The sequence below is a fragment of the Hyperolius riggenbachi genome, chromosome 3 (assembly GCF_040937935.1).
Source record: "Hyperolius riggenbachi isolate aHypRig1 chromosome 3, aHypRig1.pri, whole genome shotgun sequence".
Lineage (NCBI taxonomy): Eukaryota > Metazoa > Chordata > Amphibia > Anura > Hyperoliidae > Hyperolius > Hyperolius riggenbachi.
This window is the reverse complement of record NC_090648.1, coordinates 290,120,624-290,135,282: the sequence shown is the minus strand read 5'-3', so window position 1 is coordinate 290,135,282 and position 14,659 is coordinate 290,120,624.

The following is a 14,659-nucleotide window of genomic DNA, read 5'->3' as shown; positions in this document are numbered from 1 at the left end:
CCCTCCCTACAAGCTGTCCTTAAGTACACGTAAGGGATCTTTCTCCATAGTGGTTATCAATCTTTGGAAAAGGATGATTATTTCAGAAAACGGCACTGCAACATCTGGGACCAGTCCTGCCGGGCTATTATTTTGTTGCCATCTCAGCTTCACGTCACCAGAATTAAAGAATCGCAAATCTTGATAAAAGATACAGTCTTGACCACAGTCAGAGGTATTAAAGGATAGTATGTAGCTAAATAACCAGCACAAATGAGAAATCTGCAAGTGAGTGGAGAAGCCCTTTAACCACTGGAGGACCACAGTGCTAAACCCCCCTAAAGACCAGGCTGTTTTTTCTGTAATTGGCCACTGCATCTTTAAGGCCAAGCTGCAGGGTCGCACAACACAGCAGAGGAGTGATTCCCCCCCCCCTTTCCCCCACCAACAGAGCCCCCCCAGGTGGGTTTTTTTATCAATATTTATGTTATTTTTTATTATTATGTTTTACTATTTCTTTATTATTATTACTTTTTTAAACCCTCCTACCCCCCAGCCGGCCAATCCTGGTGATCGGCTGTCATAGGCTTCTGCCTATGAGAGCCGATCGCTCTCTTGTCCCCCCGATCGCCGCTCGGAGACTGAGGAGGGGGTGGAGCTCCGTCCCCGAGCAGGAGATGTGCACGATCTCCTGCAAACTACAGCCCCAGGACTTAACGCCAGTCCGCGTTAGGCAGTCCTGGGGCTGCCGCCGTGGCCACGCCCATGGGCGCAAGGTAGTTAAGAAAATCACAATTGGGCGAATGCATTGCATATCAAGTCTAAAGACCTCTTATTTTCTTCATATAGTGCACATATTTCAAGCTCAATGCACATTTGAAGTCTTACATGCCACTTTATATATGATACTATTCATGTACTGCTGCCCTGTCCAATAGAATAAACCCAAATACATTTAAATGCAAATTTAAGACAATTGGTAAATAAAGACAGGCATTCTCATCTGCTGCTGAAGCCAAATATCACCTGTTATACAGTATGTTCTGGCTTTTCTTCAGTGCTATCACAGTTTCATACAAACTAAGGCCACTAGATGGCCTTGGTTCATATGAAACAAGTCATATCTCCTAAAGCTGTGGAAACTAAATCAAGTTCTCTTCTTAAAAACTTCCATACAGAAACTGACTTAATTTACTCAGTAATGATTTTTCCAAATTTAATAATGTTTTCAAACTGAAAAATAAAAACCACAGCGGATGCATCCTGCACCTTACAATTTGATAATGTAATATGTATAATTTTGAAAGTGTATCTCCCAAGTTTAATGATAAAATCAGGCAAGTGTTTTGCATCTATTAATGCATCAACATATCTCCAGCTGACAAGGTACTGTTTCATGGTAATTCAGCTACTTGAGTTTGTTACTTGTATTCAAATGTCATTAAATCTTTTCATCAGTGGTGGAACAACATTTACATTTTAGCTGCTAAATGATTAGAAATCATGCAGATAAACCACAAGAATGCAATACAACTGAAAGGAATATGAAATTCAATGTAGCAAAAATAATGTAATGATTTAAAGTGTCACATTTAGGATAGCCATATTATATTAAAAGATATGTGCTAAACCTGGTGTGTGTTTGGTGCAGGGGTATATTATAGACCTTTCACCCCCCAAACTTTCTCTATCAAAGCTACACTGCCCAGCTACAATAAACGCTGCTGCCCCCACCAACAACACTACACTACACTTCACTAACTCCTGCTGCTACGCTACACTGCACTACGCTACATCTGCTGTGGAAGATTTCACCTGATCCTGCTGCCACGCTCCTCTCCTTAGTTCATCTTGCCACACTACACACTTTGGTTTTTCAAGGGCGCCATCCCTCACACTGCACCACCCCAGCGACCACGCTGCTCTACATGCACCATGAGGTCAGGGCAACTGTAACCAGGAAGTAACAAGGAATGATGGCGTAAACAGGAAGGATGGCACATGTGTGACTGCAGAATGTATGGTGGCTACAGACGGAGACTGAGGGGGAGAGGAGCACGGCAGCTGGGGTCATGCAGTGTAAAGGACGGTGCTCTCGTAGGACCAAATACAGTGTACAGTAGCAACATGAATGGAGGAGAGAAGCACGCTGGCTAGATCGGTAATTGCTTCCCTGCATATTCTGCAACTGTATATTTGGAATATAAGACGTACCGACTGAGGAAGAAAAAGTGCGTTTTACATTCCCTAATAAAAAACGGTACTATAGTTACCATGTTACCACACTATACTGACTAACTTTCACTTGTCTTTTTTGTTTAGGTTATTAAAATAAGTAGTACATTTATATTGTGTAGTTAGTCAGTTGCATGTAGGCACTACTTCTCAGCAGTGTTGGTCGAATAGCTGTGTTTGATCCACTGGACATTTGATCGAACAAGCCAACATTGTTTGGGCCAATCGAACTTCAAATTCTAACATCATTAAAGTCAATAGAGGGTTCTTAGTCTGGACTGTGTAGAGCTTGTACAGCCTCCAATTACACACTAGTGGTGGAGCCCACAAAATGTAATACTTAATGACTATATCCTATATGTGCACACTACAACACATACTCCAGTAACGTGTTCTGTGGTGGAGCTCTTCCTCACTGCTGGTGTAGCTCAAAATGTATATGTATGTTTTTCAAAATTTCCTTTATATACAGTATTATTTATTTGAAAATGTTATTTTGAAATATTATTTATATGCAGGATCTCTTTTTGATGAAGCGGAGTAACGCCTGCGAAACCAGTGGACTTGTGCACCCTGACAATTGAGACACCACAGTCTCCTCTTCGGTTACCTCCTGGTCTGCCTAACCTGGGTGACGTATTATATACACTTCTATACCAGCATCAGTTAAAGTATATGGCCATCTTTATGCAATTAATTGTATGTTATGCACTTTGTTTAGGGGGTGCATCCACAGCCGCAGACAGGAGACAGGATCCATGCTGTGGATGGGATGGCATCCACGCCGCTCCCAGAAGTCTACTGGGGCAGCGTGCTGAGAGTCCTGTGCTGGACCCTGGAACTAATGAGTATAACAATAAGGACAACAGGTAGTCGCTATTTCGGACAGATGTATTGTCCTTTCTCTAGTGGTAGGTTTGTTCACAAATCCCTTTTTTGTTGCTGGTAGGGTTCCCTTCATTTTGAGATACAATATAGCATCCAATGCTGTTCAGCCTATTATTAGACAATGGTGGAATCTGTTGAAAAATTGACTTCTATGGGTCCCAGAATTGAGAGACCACCATTATTTTCCCTCATTCCCCCATTATTTTCATTCAAAAGAGCACCATCTTTATGGGATAGGTTAGTGAAATCAGACATACGTAGGTTCCAATAGGGGAAGTGAGACACAGATAGTAAGGAAGGGCACATTCCCTGCAGAGATTGTGCACAGTGTAGCAATGTTTTGAGAGGGATTCTGTCCAACACCTGAGGACTGGAAAACATGTTTTGATTCTGGGCTTTTTGACTATAACAGCCATTTTGTCGTATTTGTAATAAAATGCCCTTATGTGCTAATGACCACTCAAAGGGCTAAGGACAGAATCACCTCTCACAAATCAGTTATTCATGGTGGATCAGGCATTTCCATCACATTTCTTGTAGAAAGGACATAAGGTGTCTCAATTAAGATTTCAAATTTTGCAACAAATCCCGAAACCAAAAAGGGGTGGTAATAGAGAGAGACTGTTACTTAAAGCAGAGGCATAGCAGATTAACCACTTCAGCCTTCAGTGTATTTTCACCTTATGCATCTGAGCAATTTTCACATTTCAGTGCTCCTGCCATTCATTCGCCAATAACTTTATCACTACTGATCACAACAAAGGTAACTATTTATGGTTTGTTTGTTTGTTTGTTTTTATAAACTGTGTTCCCATTCATTGATCTCCTGCTAATGGGTGGCGGTAAGAACAAGCGCAGGATCGCATGCATGGCCGAGCAGGAGAGCACACAGCGGCGATTTTGACGTAGTACGTTTACTTCCCTGAGGCTTAGATGAAGCTTTTAGGGGCATAGATATGCTGTATTAAAACCATTACGATTAGACAACTCAACAATTTTGGGTACGTGTTCTGCAAAGTAGAGGTGTGCTTTACGCGGATTTCTGCATTATATAGGCGAAAAACTGGCTAATGGACAGAAAACAAAGAGTTGTGATCCATGGATCTTATTCAAAATGGGTGACTGTTAGCGGTGGGGTCCCACAGGGATCAGTACTGGGTCCAGTGCTCTTCAATGTATTTATTAATGACCCAGATGCAGTAGTTGCAATGTTGCCAATTTTTCAGACTATACAAAATTGTGCAGAATCATCAAGTCTCAGGAGGATAGTGACATATTGCAATAGGCTCTCGATAGGATGGCTATATGGGTGCATAAATCGCAGATGAAATTCAATGTTCATTTTGGTGCATAACATGGTCTAGCACCATACAAAATAAATTGGATACAGATGGGGACATCAAACTTGGAGAAGGACTGTAATGAATAGCGGAGATGCCGCCGCGTGGGCAAGCGGCATGGCGGCTATCTCCGCGTTCCAGCCAGCGGCTTCTGCCGGGCAGCAACATGCTGCTGGTTCGCCTGGTCCTTCTAGTGCACACAGAGTGAGAGCTACGCGCGCGCGCACCAGGCGACAGGACCTTTATGCTAGCAGAAGGGGAGTCAGCTGATCATGCCAATCAGCTGATCCCAGCTATGCTCCGGATTGGCTAAGTGACTGGGGCGGCGCTGTGGAGCACTCTGGGTATATATAGGACTTGCCTGTCAGTTGCAAGTTGTCTGCTTTTGCGAATGCTTACGTGTGAGCGCTCAGACCCCAGTCAGATCTTATAGTGTGTTAGAACCAGCCGAAGCTGGGAATTCACACTTAGTCAGATTCCGTTGATAGCCTTAAAAGTATTATTGTATTGTGAGACTTTCCTACCATTCTGTAGACTAGTTCCCAGGTGTTGAAACCAAGGACTTCACACCTAAGACTAGGAGATTGCTACATTGCTATTGTTTATGTATTAGACTAGTTACCAGGTGTTGAAACCAAGGACTTCACACCTAGATTAGGATTGTAATATATACTGTTACCTGTATGATCTCTGGCTTTCCTGACCACTCTCCTGCTTACTGATTCTGTACCTTTGCCTATCTGATTACCTGTTGCCGACATTGCCTGTACCTAGATACCGAATCAGTCTTCCGTCTCTGTACTTTATCTGTCCGTGTGTTGCCGACCTGGCTTGTCTGACCTTTCTGGCTGTTACCCAATCCAAGGGTGATCAGCCTTACTGTACTTTCCGTGACACTTGCTCTTCAGGTGGTCATTAGCTGCAAGGGTCACCTGCTCCTCAGGAGATCATCTTGCAGCTCAGTCAGTGGTCTCTACCCCTTAGGAGTCCACTGGCTGCAGTACAGTCTGATTCCCAGTCCATCAGGGAATCCTTGGCTGCAGCACAGTCTGATTCCCTGCCCCTCAGGGAGTCTCCGGCTGCAGTCTGATCATATCTCTCATTTCACCAGTTATCACTCTTGCAGCCCAGTCAGTGGTCCCTGCTCCTCAGGTGTCCATTGGCTGCAGTACCATCTGATTTCCTGCTCCTCAAGGAATCCTCGGCTGCAGTTCTATCATATCTCCCTTTCATCCAGTTCTCTCTCCTGCAGCCCAGCCAGTGGTTCCTGCTCCTCAGATGTCCACTGGCTGCAGCACAATCCAAGATTCCCTGCTCCTCAGGGAATTCTCGGCTGCAGTACAGTCTGTATCTCCTCCACATAAGAAGATCATCTTGCAGCACAGTCAGTGGAAACCTGCCCCTCAGGGGTCCACTGGCTGCAGTGCAGTCTGATTCCCAGCTCTTCAGGGAATCCTTGGCTGCAGTAGTGTCTGTATCTCCCGATTCTCGGGAGATAACTTCTCTGATTACTGTTGCACCAAACACAATATCACATTGGGTGTCCTGTGTCTAGCTATACTAGTATTATTGGTGATTCTGCAGATCACCACATAATCAGGTATAGCATCTGTATTATTGGTGATACTGCAGATCACCAATGATCAGAAAAAAACTCTGTGTTGCTGACACCAATCATTACAAGGACTTAGGAGTACTCATCATCAAGTTAATAATCGTATTCAATGCCAAGCCACTGCCGCTAAAGCAAATACAAATTTGGGATGCATTAAAAGGGAAATGAAAACTCGAGATGCTAGCATAGCATTGCCCCTGTTTTACTCTCTATAGTAAGGCCACATCTGGAATATGGAATTTAGTTCTGGGCACCACATTACAGGAAATTTATTGCAGTTTTAGAGCTGGTGCAGAGACAAGCAACAAAATTGATACGAGGGATGGAAGGTCTCAATGACCAAGAAAGGTTAGATAAACTGGGTTTATGTAGTCTGGAGAAAAGGTGCCTTAGAGCAGATCTAATTAACATGTATAAATACGTCAAAGGGCAATATAAAAGCTTGGCGCATGAACTTTTTGTCCCTAGGCTTCTACAAAGGACTAATGATCTGCTCATGGAGGAATAACTTCTAGCCATTTATTTAGGAAAGGGTTTTTTTACAGTAAGTAAGTAGTTATGGCACATTATACAGTATATCTGCATTTAAAAGGGGCTTAGATGCTTTCCTTGCATTGAAAGTCATCCATGGCTATAATTACTAGGTCATTTCCGGTGGTGTTGATCCAGGGATTTTATCTGATTGCCATCTGGAGTTGGCAAGTAATTTTTTTGTGAACACTGGCTCATTGTACCTACCACATAAGAAAGGGCAACACATCCATCTGTAACAGCGACTGTCCTTTGTCCGTATCCTGCTGCCATGTAGACAGTCTTCTCTGGTCGGATATACCTTTGTTTGCTGCAGCTAGAGCTATACTGATTAATACTGAGCTATATTTACCGGAGTCTGCCGTGGACTGTACTGTTGTGTATTCACTAGATGTAAATAAAAAGAATTGTTGCATTCCAGTGCTGGTTAGCATGTGTGCTTCTACATATTGGGTCTGTATGTGCCTGACACACTGAGACTGCTGCATGGAGCCTGTCATCTGGAGGTGTGACGCCTTCCCATTTAAGCTTGGAAGAACAAAGAGAAATCGAGAGCCCGATATGGTGTAGTATTGTTAAGTTGGTTATGGTTAAAAGCAAAATATTTAGATATACTCACAAACATGGGTTACCCATAGACGACCACTTCAAGTGCAGGTGGGGAGTATTAGAACCTGACCCCACTCAGGTTTTTAAGATGCCACTCTCTGTAGATAGGAAACGGGGTAGCACCCCTCCACCGAGGGTGGACTCAAGAGTAGAATAAAAATGTTTAAAAACCGTCTAAAAGAGGGGGATGTTCAGGTGGACTTACCTCCCTCAAAAATATAAAACTCAATTGAGTCACAATATATCAATACAAAAATATTTTTATTGAACTCCACTTAGTGCAAGGCGTTTCGCAGGTGTGGTCCTGCTTCATCAGGCAAACAGGAGTATAACTATAAAACAAACAAATATATACAAACATAATGGGAAACAGTAAAAAAGGGCGCAGGTGGCTAGTGGACAACTGGACAAATCGGGCGCTGCCATTCACTCCCATATTAATTATCGTTTACTGGGCGCCGAACAGGAAAAAAGGGCGCCCGAGAATAATAACGTTTTCCAACGGCGCCCAAAGATTTTTCATGTTTTATAACTGCTTGTGGTGATTTACGTTTTCTATTTCAATAAAACATTATTTTAAATGTTATCCCTTAGTGTTTGTAAAACATTATTATTCACGAAACAAAGCGATCAGTACGTAACGTAAATTGATATATATTTTATCCCTTACTGTTTTTAAAACATTATTCTACACACAATACAGTGATCACTAAGGAGGGTCTTAGGTTTAGGCACCACCAGGGGGGTCTTAGGTTTAGGCACCAACAGGGGGGTCTTAGGTTTAGGCACCACCAGGGGGTCTTAGGTTTAGGCACCAACAGGGGGGTCTTAGGTTTAGGCACCAACAGGGGGGTCTTAGGTTTAGGCACCAACAGGGGGGTCTTAGGTTTAGGCACCAACAGGGGAGTCTAGGGGTTAGGGGTAGGTACAGGGAGGGTTACTTAGTAAAAAAAATTTTAACATTATTATACGTTTCACTTTTTAAACGGAAGATTAACGTTTTTACAATTGCCGATTTCATGCACATTATTTAATGATTTATAACTTTATAAAACATTCATTTTAAACGAAATACAGTACAATATATTTTTAAACGTTATCTATGCTTATCGTTTAAAACCCCGCGCCCTTTTTTCCCAGCGCCCCTTTTTAACGTACGCAACATAATGACCCATAGAAATAGCTTAAAATAAAGGCGCAGTTTAAAAGCATGAGAAGACACGATAAAATTGTAACATTTTTGGTCGCAGTGTAGTAAAAACTCACTCTGTCTATAAATTGCATCTAATTGATCATAAAATATGCAAAAGAATCCAAAGTGTACACAAAAGTTAATAAACATCCATAGTTGTCAATTGATATGCTAAAGTTCATCAGCTTCTAGATTAAAGGACAGTCAGTTTAGTAAGTATAACATATAGTACTATTTTATGGCCCTAGAGCTTACTTGCAAGAAGAATTACTAACAGTCTAAACTGCTATAATAAAATTCAGCACCTCAGCAAGAGTGACTTACCTCATATGGGTCTAGATGCAGAAGTGAGCGCCTCTGTGTAGATGTGCGAGGGGGCTCTGCTTATACAGGGAGTGTGGTTGCACTAATTGATCCTAATTCACCAATCAAAATCTTCCATGTCAGCAAGGCGTGCCAATTTGGGTGCACTTGGAAGTGGTCATGAGGCAGGAACGCATTCATGGACATCAAGGCAGCATGGTGGTATAGTGGTTAGCACTCTTGCCTTGCAAGTGCTGGGTCTCTGGTTCAACATCTGCAAGGTTTTTTTTATATATATTATATTAAGTCTCATTAATTATAGTAGTAGATGAACTCTGCGAGTGGGCAGTATCTATGTAAGGACTAGTCACTGGTATTCGTTGTTAAAAAATAATCATAAAAAAATCATAAAAAAAAATAATAATAATAATACAAATAAATGAATGAAAAAAGATGTCATATTGCATTATTTGTGAAACTGCTAGTAAACCAATAGATCAGAAAAGTCTATATATTGTTAACATCATTTTTTGTGGTGATCAGATAAAACAGTGTCACCATCTAGTGGTGAAAGTATATATGATAGCCCAGGTTATGTACAATGCTGGATAAAAATGATACTAAAAGCTCTGAATTTGATACAAGCAACATAAGAATCAAACACAAGTTAAAATGGCAATTATAAAAATATATACAATATTATTAAACAGATTAAATGGGAGGAGATAAGATCATAAATTGATTAGGTAAAAGAGAGGACCATTAAAATAGTATAAAATTGTGAGTACTAAAAATCAGGTATTTTATAGAATTAGGTGGGAGGTTGGATCAGAAGATTTTCTCAAGAACCTCATTTAACCCCATGGGTACTAATTCTATAAATTCTATAAAATACCTAATTTTTATTGTACATAACCTGGGCTATCATATATACTTTCACCACTAGATGGTGACACTGTTATCTGATCACCACAAAAAATGGTGTTAACAATATATAGACTCTTCTGATCTATTGGTTTACTAGCAGTTTCACAAATAATGCAATAGGACATCTTCTTGACGAGTGAAGGTACAGAGGCGCCAAAAGGATAAAACTCGATAAAATGTTTAAAATATTCAGGTGGCGGCGGTGGACCGACCACTCAGAAACAGACTTGATACTGTCGTAAGTAACAAAAAGGCAATTTATTTACATACTCCGCGAACAATAACAGCAACGCGTTTCACGGGCACAATCCCGCTTCATCAGGCATTAAACAACGGGAGTATCATACTGCAAAATGACAGAGATGAGGGTATATCAGAGCGCTATTCAGTGTATGGCAGTATTAAACATAAAAAACATGATCACGTATAGTATAGGTGGGTATGGTGTACTGTATTTAGTGATAGGTATGAGGGATAAGGTGAAGGACAATGTATCCATGATACCATTTTTATTATAGTGCGTGTGGAATTGGCTTAGTGAGGGGAGCTATAGTCAATACTGGATATGTGGTAAATAGTATTAGAGGGTATGGGACTGGGAGGGGGGGATACATTGGACATTCTCCTTCTGGACTTGGGAAGTAAGTGGAGAGAGATGTTATAGTGAGTGGGGAGGGGGGGGGGGTCATGACAAGAAGTGAATGGGGAGGCAATTAGTGTATGGTAAACATTACTGTGAGGAAAAACATACTGGAGGGGGCTTAGAACTGGAAAGTGCCTAGATACCTTGCGATAGAGGTGCTGGGGTGGCATATGTTAGAGCACTCAACATATTTTTTATTCATTTATTTTTTTATTATTATTTATTTTTTTATGATTTTTTATGATTATTTTTTAACAACGAATACCAGTGACTAGTCCTTACATAGATACTGCCCACTCGCAGAGTTCTTCTACTACTATAATTAATGAGACTTAATATAATATATATAAAAAAACCTTGCAGATGTTGACTTGGCTGGGATTCAAACCAAGGACCCAGCACTTGCAAGGCAAGAGTGCTAACCACTATACCACCATGCTGCCTTGATGTCCATGTATGCGTTCCTGCCTCATGACCACTTCCAGGTGCACCCAAATTGGCACGCCTTGCTGACATGGAAGATTTTGATTGGTGCATTAGGATCAATTAGTGCAACCACACTCCCTATATAAGCAGAGCCCCCTCGCACATCTACACAGAGGCGCTCACTTCTGCATCTAGACCCATTGAGGTAAGTCACTCTAGCATATCAATTGACAACTATGGATGTTTATTAACTTTTGTGTACACTTTGGATTCTTTTGCATATTTTATGATCAATTAGATGCAATTTTTAGACAGAGCGAGTTTTTACTACACTGCGACCAAAAATGTTACAATTTTATCATGTCTTATCATGTTTTTAAACTGCGCCTTTATTTTAAGATATTTCTATGGGTCATTAAGTTTGTATATATTTCTGTTTGTTTTATAGTTATACTCCTGTTTGCCTGATGAAGCAGGACCACACCTGCGAAACACGTTGCACTAAGTGGAGTTCAATAAAATATTTTTGTATTGATATATTGTGACTCAATTGAGTTTTATATTTTTGAGGGAGGTAAGTCCACCTGAACATCCCCCACTTTTAGACGGTTTTTAAACGTTTTTATTCTACTTTGGCGCCTCTGTACACCAAGCCTTGCTGAAAGCCTTCCCATTTAAAATCATTTAAGGAAAGATAAATTGTGAGTTAATAAGTAAGGCAAGATAATTCAACAGAAAAGCTTTGTGAATCAGCCCCATTTTCTAATGACCACACTGAGGAGCATTGTATTTGCAGAGACATTGGCAAACTTCAGTAGGCTGTTTGTTTTCAGCCTTGCCACACTGAAAGCTGCACTGACCCATTTGTGCTTCGGAAGTCACACTTTAAATTGACAAATAGATGTGAAAGCTTGCTCTGTCGACCCAGGGGTGACAGCAGAGGAGGAGGATGTTTGACACTCTAGCACCTCCTCAGTACATGGCTGTGTGGTAGGCTTGTAAAAGAGAAATGGAAGATAAGGATTGCTCCATATTTATTCATTTTATTTATTTAAGTATTTACAGTATAAATAGTGTAACATTGTTTTATTGTATAAAAAAAGCTCAATAAATCGCACTTACTATTTCTAAGAACAAAACGAGCCTGTAAATGGGCACCAGCCTTCTAGATGTGTCCTCATAGGTGTAGCCTTGGGGACCGCTGTGGCCAGCAGCAGTCACTCTGCAGTTGGAACAAGGACACAGGGGCTGTATATACAGTGGCTTGCAAAAGTATTCCACATTTTGTCACATTACTGCCACAAACATGAATCAATTTTATTGGAATTCCACGTAAAAGACCAATACAAAGTGGTGTACACGTGAGAAGTGGAACAAAACTCATACATGATTCCAAACATTTTTTTACAAATAAATAACTGCAAAGTGGGGTTTGCGTAATTATTTAGCCCCCTGAGTCAATACTTTGTAGAACCACCTTTTGCTGCAATTACAGCTGCCAGTCTTTTAGGGTATGTCTCTACCAGCTTTGCACATCTAGAGACTGAAATCCTTCTTTGCAAAACAGCTCCAGCTCAGTCAGATTAGATGGACAGCATTTGTGAACAGCAGTTTTCAGATCTTGCCACAGATTCTCGATTAGATTTAGATCTGGACTTTGACTGGGCCATTCTAACACATGGATATGTTTTGTTGTAAACCATTCCATTGTTGTCCTGCTGGAAGGTGAACCTCTGCCCCAGTCTCAAGTCTTTTGCAGACTCCAAGAGGTTTTCTTCCAAGATTGCCCTGTATTTGGCTCCATCCATCTTCCCATCAACTCTGACCAGCTTCCTTGTCCCTGCTGAAGAGAAGCACCCCCATAGCATGATGCTGCCACCACCATATTTGACAGTAGGGCCTAGCATAAGCCTGCTTTAAATGTATCAATAACTTTATCCCTGACCTGTCTGGTGTCTTCTTTGGATTTCATGGTGTTATTGCTCCCAATATTCTCTTGGACAACCTCTGAGGCCGTCACAGAGCAGCTGTATTTGTACTGACATTAGATTACACACAGGTGCACTCTATTTAGTCATTAGCACTCATCAGGCAATGTCTATGGGCAACTGACTGCACTCAGTCCAAAGGGGGCTGAATAATTACGCACACCCCACTTTGCAGTTATTTATTTGTAAAAAATGTTTGAAATCATGTATAATTTTCATTCCAGTTCTCACATGTACACCACTTTGTATTGGTCTTTCATGTGGAATTCCAATAAAATTGATTCATGTTTGTGGCAGTAATATGACAAAATGTGGAAAACTTCAAGGGGGCCAAATACTTTTGCAAGCCACTGTATTTCTAAGTGATAGTAGTTTGGATTTTAAGAGAGTTAACATTATTTTTGATAAACAAACCAATTGTTGGTCTCCTGTTTCCTAATGCTTGTAACGTCAATTGTCCTGCAGTCAAAGGAAAGGTAATGAAACAAAGCTACACTTAAACTCCACACAGGAACTGTAGGCATGCCTGGGGCATATGTTAGAAGTGGAAGAATAAAGATGCTTAGAGAAGTTCAATTGCTTATGTTTGCAGAAGTATGTACAAAGCATATACTCGGAAGCACTCCAGCCTCTAAAGAGATTCATTGGTAATGATAACAGCCTCAGACACAGTAAATGTGAATTGGCTTAAAGTTAAGTAAAATAATTACATTGGTTTGCTTATGGAATATTTATGTAATAGACTAACATTCCTGGCTGTGATTAAGCTAGAAACTACACAAAGTTTAAAGCTTACTAAAATGACATAAAAAAGATTAAAACAAAATACCCAAGCAGCTTGGGGTGACCCAAAACCACTAGGAAAGTATAAGAGACTAAAATAGACCGAAGAGTCCTAAAAAAACAATGCTCACTTTAGTCTGCCTTCTTAAAACAGATGGTATTTGCAATAATTCAGCTCTAAGTGAGTGACTATGGTCTCCCACAATGCATCACTACTGAATATGCAAAGTATCTCTTTATACCCCTGAAGCCAGGCTTGCTTCCAGAACCACTGGTGTATAGCAAGCCTATAGCTTATAAAATTTACTGAGCCCCATCAACCTAACATGCAGACAGCTTGCTTCGGACTGTTGGTCCTCCTCAGTGCATGGCAAGGATTGATATGGCTCTATGGGATAGGCCTTGGACCAGTACAACAGAATGTCCAACAGAATGTCCAAGCAGCTAAGGGTGACCCAAAAACACTAGGAAAGTATGCTAGTAGCAACATATGAAGTCAGTGTACATGAAGAAAATGGTGCCTTTATCCATGTAATTCTTAAAAACCTAGTAAGTAAAAAAAACAGGAACAATTTATTTTGAGTGTTTTTATTTATTTATTTTTTCTTGCTATGTGCTGTTTACTTTTTATGTACATTACTATAGCACAAATAGAGTATAGTACTGAATTAGGGCACGTTCAGATCAGAAATGCGGATGGCCATGCGTGCGGAACGCGTGCGGACCGCAACGCGTACGAACGCATGGCCATCCGCGTTTGTGTGCGTTGCGTGGCTGATCCCATCACTGAAAAGTGAATGGGACAGCCATGCGTTTTTGCAAAATCTGCGTGCAGCATGCGTTCCCGGACCGCACAGGTCCGGAACGCATGCAGTGTGAACATCAGACATTGCACTCTATGCAATGTCTGATGTCGTGCGTATCGGCCACCTGCACGCGTTTCCAAAACGCGGCTGGAAACGCGTGCAGTGTGAACGGGCCCTAAGTCATTAGAGATAAGTCTGAAGAAGATTTTATATTCAAAGCTTACTTTTTAATCTTTTAAATTAGTCAAGTTTTTATCCTGAATTTAAACTTTCTTCTATAAATAAATATAAAATTAAATACCACGACTTCTCACAGATGCTTAGTACATCAGGCCCAGAAACATCTTGGTTCCTTATAGAGAGCCCGAGGTGGGCTCAAAAAAAAGCAGGCTAA